Raw genomic sequence first — 6,000 nt, 5'->3', positions numbered from 1 at the left:
ATGGTGATAACATTGACAAAGAGGGTGGCAAAGGTGGTGATATGCATGGTGATGACAATGACAAAGAGGGTGGCAAAGGTGATGATGACGATCATGGAACTGAATCTGAAAAGAATGAAGTTCCATCTGAAACTTCTGAAAAGCGAAGGTATAAAATCACTTTTATTAAATATGGAAGTAATTTCTTTTTATGTGTGTAGATATTTGTACACCAGTATGCTAAAACTCATACCTTTTCTCTAAACTTGAATCTTTTAGCACTCCTATGTCAAAGACAAATGAAGAAAAGGATGGAAAGGATGGAACAAGGCAAGATGTTGAATCTGGAGATGTTAAGAATCCTAGGTATGAAATAATCTCAGCTCGCATTTCTTTTCATTTTCTGTATATGTGTACCAAGATGTACACCTTAGTGATTTCTTCTCTGTGTGTGTGTACAAAGATGTACACTTCTGTAGAACCTAACAAAAAATTCCTTTTTTCAGCACTTCTTTGCCATAGACAGCTGGAGTCACTGAAGATCAAGAAGACCAGGATGTAATGGATGCCACTCAAACTACTGAAATTTATGAAGCTACGATACTCGCAGCTCAAGCCATATCTCAGCTGGACCCTAAAGGCATGTTGCCGGTTGAAGAAGATGTCCTCTTACTCACACAAGGAGAAGAGACAGAGAAGGAGACTTATAAATCAATTGAGGACCTTCTAGATAACTTGTCTGAATCTGTGTTCGTAAAGCTTGAAAAAGGTTGTTACAGAACGACACCATCTGAAGTGAAGGAAAAGATAGCAACTGTGATCTGACACGATTTTCCAAGCTTTTCATTGTTGAGCCAAGAAGATCCTAAAGAACAGTCGTCGCAAAAATCATTATCCAATGAAGATGTACGAGAAATGATCGTTGCTGAAGCAGTGCAGTTCATCCAACAAAATCATACTTAATCTTTTAGCAGCCAAGAGGTAGAAGAATAGAAGACGACACCAGTGAGGACAAGAGTAGGGAAGATAAAGGAAGTAGAGATGTTGATGAAAAAAGCGGCTGGCAAGTTGTCCAAGACACCACCAAAGAGAGTGGCAAAGAAAAAACTACCTTCTGACTTCACCGCCGAGGGTAAAACCAGACAAGTTAGAATGAAAGTGGATCAAAAATTCAAGGGGGTCAAAGAGAGAGAAGAACCGGGCTATCCTGCACCAAAAAGGATAAATGAAAATGAGTATCATCCTGCTCTCCCATTGCCAGATGTTCATCATTCACCACTATATCAAGCCATGGAACCATGACAGGACAAAAAAGGATACAGAAATTCTTCGACTATGCAAGCCTGGGGTAAGTTCAGAAACAATACCTCGCAATATACGAATGATTGAATCTTATTGAAAAAAGGTATGTGCACCATTATGTACACCATGTTAACATTTCCTTTATGATTCTGCACCTCTGTAGCTTGGGAACTAACAATACTCGAATATCCAACAGTCAGGGAACAAATTCTGATTGTGGGAAAAGTACTTCGTGAACTCATATTCAACAAATATCTGGACCAAGAGGTATTGCAGTTCTACATCCATCGACGTTTCAAGCAATGGTTAGAGATAGCATTCGTCATCCAGATGATCAGAAGTATATGAGATGTGAAATAATGAGTCCTACTGCATGTGTAAGTTTCTCAAAAACAAATCAAAAATTTCATATATAGATACTTTAATGATGTGTACATACTAGTACACCTGATTGACATGGCGTGTTCTATGTGTTTGTATATTTTCTTAGGAGTGGACATAGATATACACCGGTATGCTATATGATTGACACATGCTCTGTTAAGTGTTTGCATGGATGCTTGATTGTTAGATTTACTTAGGTGTGTACATAGTTGTACACCTGTATCATATGTCATGGATACATCTATATCATACATCTGTTTGATATGTAGTAGCGTACATGCTTGTTAGTTTTCTGGTCTGATTTAGGTGTACCTGATTCATTTTATTTTCCAACAAATTATTTATTGATTGCAGTACTATGTGAAGAACAATATCATCAGCGAGGAACAAAAGTTTGTGGTTGATTTCATATGGGACATGCTTGACAATCTGGAAGTTCTTGTAATCCCCGTCAATCACTCTACAGTACAAATGGCAGTAGGAGTTCACTGGTCGCTTTTGAAGTCTGATTTTGAAGCTGAAGAGTGGAAGTAGTACAACTCGTTGCACTCAAATGAGGACTATAAAGATGATGCAAATCAAATGGCAAATGTGGTGCAATTGGAACTCAACAAGAAGAGAGCGTTAAAGGGCGATGCTCCTATAGAACCGCACGAAATAAACGTCATGCAAAGCCCTGCTCAAGGAATCAATCCAGACTGCCTCCTATAAACTTGCTACTTTATGAAACGAAGTGTGAAGAAGAGAAAGAGTATCGAAAGAGATCAGCAGAGGGCCGAAGACATTTGTCAGGGAATGAGAGTAAAATTGGTGGCCAAGATGCTGAAAAAAGTCGGAATGTATGAAAAGGTGTGGGATATAGAAACTGATGACCATCACAAGGAGTGGCGCCTGAGTAAAGAGATGAAACCATTGAATAAGAAGAGGAGTCTTTAAGCTTCATTATACAAGATCACTTTCTGAATTGCTTCTAAACATTTTCTATCTTTCAGACAACTTTTCAAATTTCAGTTTTTATCACTTTGTTTATGACTTATCACTACAATAAAGACCTTGAATTAATATTTTTATTAGTTTCAAATTGATGTTATTGATGTTACAAGTTTATGACTTATCACTACCATTGAAGTGTATATTACAGGTTTTGAAATATTAAGGTGTACTTGATTGTGCACAGTTACTGACAGAGCAGAAAATGTTTAGAAGGTGGACATAATGGTACACATGTACTGACAGATTTTTATACTTTATCAAAAGTATAAAAATTGAAAACATAAAACTATTACTAAAATTTTTATAGCATGCAGAACTGAAAACATAAAAATTTAACATAGCAAAAGTAATTACTAATTATACAGATCTGAAAACATAGAATATTACTAAACAAAATAGACTAGTAGCATCCATTGTACACCAAGGTGTACATAGTGGTACACATGTAAAAAGACAGGTAAGAAAAATTGAAGTTCACAAGAAGGTGTACATAATGGTATACATGTCCTGGCACTAATTATCCAAGCCAAAGAAAATTGAAAAGACATTACCAAAAGTAAAAACCAAACACATAGAATCTTTTGAACAAATGAAACATAGAAAAAAGCATCAAATCATGGGGCAGGTAGCTCTATTGTGGTGACCAAGGGTGAAGAACTTTGTGCACATCATAGGCCTCTTTTGCTTCTCCCAAGAATTATTGATACGCTGTGTTCTTCGTCTACCAGGGGGAGGAACAGGAATAGGAACAATAACCCTATCATTAGGATCATAACCCTGCGGCTTGTCATGATTGGGGATTGGTAAGATGATCTCCTGATATGTCTTGTTGTACCATTCAGTAGTGAAGTATGGCTCAACAAATGAATAGACGTCCTCTCTCGTAGCTTGAATGGCAGCACAAGCATGTGCACAAGGAAAACCATTAACTTTCCACTTGTGACATGTACAAGTTTTCTGCAATAGATCTACAGTATGAGACCGGGGAGACGCGACTTCATAAAATCTTTCCATGGACTGAGTAACATTCCAAGTACGACCAATGTCGATGTTTTCCTTTAGTAACGCCTCATATATGGGAGTGAGACTAGTGTTGAAATTTTCTAGACCTTCTATCCTTCTCTCAGAATTCTTCTTCATAACCTTCAAACTAACATAATAAACACACAAAGCATAGAATCAAAACATGATCTAGAAGGAATACAGATAAAACATGTGTACAACAATGTACACATTAAGGAAATCAATGTGTACAACAATGTACACACAGTTGCAGAATCACAGATAAAACATGTGTACAAGTATCTACATATCAAGCAAATCCATGTGTGCAACAATGTAGACATACAAACATGTGTACAAGGGAAGATGTACACATCAAAGAAAATAAATGAATGAAACACTAAACATAAAACTCACTGTATCGCATCGAGAAGAGCAAAAGCAGACAACTTTTTGAATTCAAGAAATTAGTTATTGAAGGACTCGGCAAGAGTTGAAGAGTGAGCACTATATCTGCATACAGGGAAAAATGCATTTGCACATTTCTCCTTTGGAATAGTCGTGATATAGTTAGCAACATGTCCACATCAAATTGCATGCATGCCCCTCAAAGGTTATTCAAAGTTCGTTGTTGTGCAAGAGTAAGCAGCTTTGTAAAACAAATCAATAACAACCTTCGAATTCGCATCACCTGATCCAATGGGGAGATTGCACTTGATGTGGTAAAAGCAATATCTATGATATTAATTAGGAATTTTTTTGGAATGCCCTGTAAAAGTCCTTCTCCACGATCACTAAGGAAAACAATCTGACGACCATCGGCAACTTGTTTAAGATTCTCTAGAAACCAAAACCAATTTTCTTTGTTTTCAGCAGAAACGAGAGCAAATGCAAATGGGTAAAATTCATTGTTCCCATTGATACATGTTGCAGCCATCAAAGCACCCTTGTATCTACGAGTAAGGAAAGTAGCGTCTAAGTAAATCATCGGCCTGAGATACCTATAGCTATGCTTGGAAGCACCGAAACAAATGAAGATCCTCTGAAATCTTTGGGTTGCATGATCAACTTCGAACTTCACATAGCTATCGGGATTAGTTTGCTCAATGGCTTTGATATACCAAGTTAAATCGATACGACTTCTCGTCATCGCCAAACTGTTCTTCAAATACGACTTCTTTCCCTCTATGGGCATGGTGATACTTGATATTGGACCCATAAATCTTCTTAAAAAGTGACATGATCTGTTTGTATTTTAGACTAGGATCTCCTTGTATATTGTCAGCGATCAAATACTTGACTAACTTGGTTGTCACCACAGGACTCTTCAACCTCAAACCAACATCACAACTACAAAATAAAAAATTTAAAAAAAAAAAAAAAAAAAAAAACTGGAATAAGTAATGTGCACCACAATGTACACCTAATAAGATCTCAAAACCAACACCACATATATGCAAAAAATAAAACACAGACCAAGCAAGAATATGTAATTTACATAAAAAGCCTACAATAAGTAATGTGCCACCTAAAAAGCCTACAACAAGTAATGTGCACCATAATGTACACCTAAACACAAGTCTACATATAAAAGCCTAAAAACAAGAATTCGTAATGTGGACTAATATGAACACAACTAACCTGTGAATAACATTAGAATCTTTCAGCACGAACCGAGAAATTTCACTATTCACAGGCCCAAAGTGAATCCTCCAACCACAATCATTTTCTTCGCACTTTGCAGCAAAACGAGTCTTGTCATTTTTAAGAATAATAATCTTGTGACCAATAACCATCTTGTACTTATCGAAAACAAGTCTAACAACTTTAACACCACCCACAAATTCTCTACAAACTTTGTCAAAAACATAAATCTATTCATCAATAATCAGAGGCTTACCCTTGTCTGCGTCATGATCTAACACCCTTACCATCTTAGGACTTTCAGTTACACAAGAATTTGAAGTACTAGAACCAGAACTAGTGCTACAACCAGAATTAGAACGAGAATTATGATTCCGAATCACGTCAACATTCAAATAGAAATCTTCATTCCCAATAAGAATAACAAGTGCAATTAAACCTTGCAGTTGTATATCACCTTGTACAAAATCTAATTGATCATTATCCATATAGCTGAAACGTTTACTCCAAGGATCCAAAGACCTCCAATGCTTGCATGCAAAATGCTTCAATTCATCTACGATTATCGAAATATTAACACGAAAAGTGGCTGAATGCTCACCATGATTCAAAACAGCATGAATAACCTTCTCAGACATATTTGATACCCCTACATATTACAATAGAAGTGATAATAAACATTTGAAGCTTCAAATC

The sequence above is a fragment of the Papaver somniferum genome, chromosome 5 (assembly GCF_003573695.1).
Source record: "Papaver somniferum cultivar HN1 chromosome 5, ASM357369v1, whole genome shotgun sequence".
Taxonomy (NCBI): Eukaryota; Viridiplantae; Streptophyta; class Magnoliopsida; order Ranunculales; family Papaveraceae; genus Papaver; species Papaver somniferum.
Note: the sequence above shows the minus strand (reverse complement) of the source record.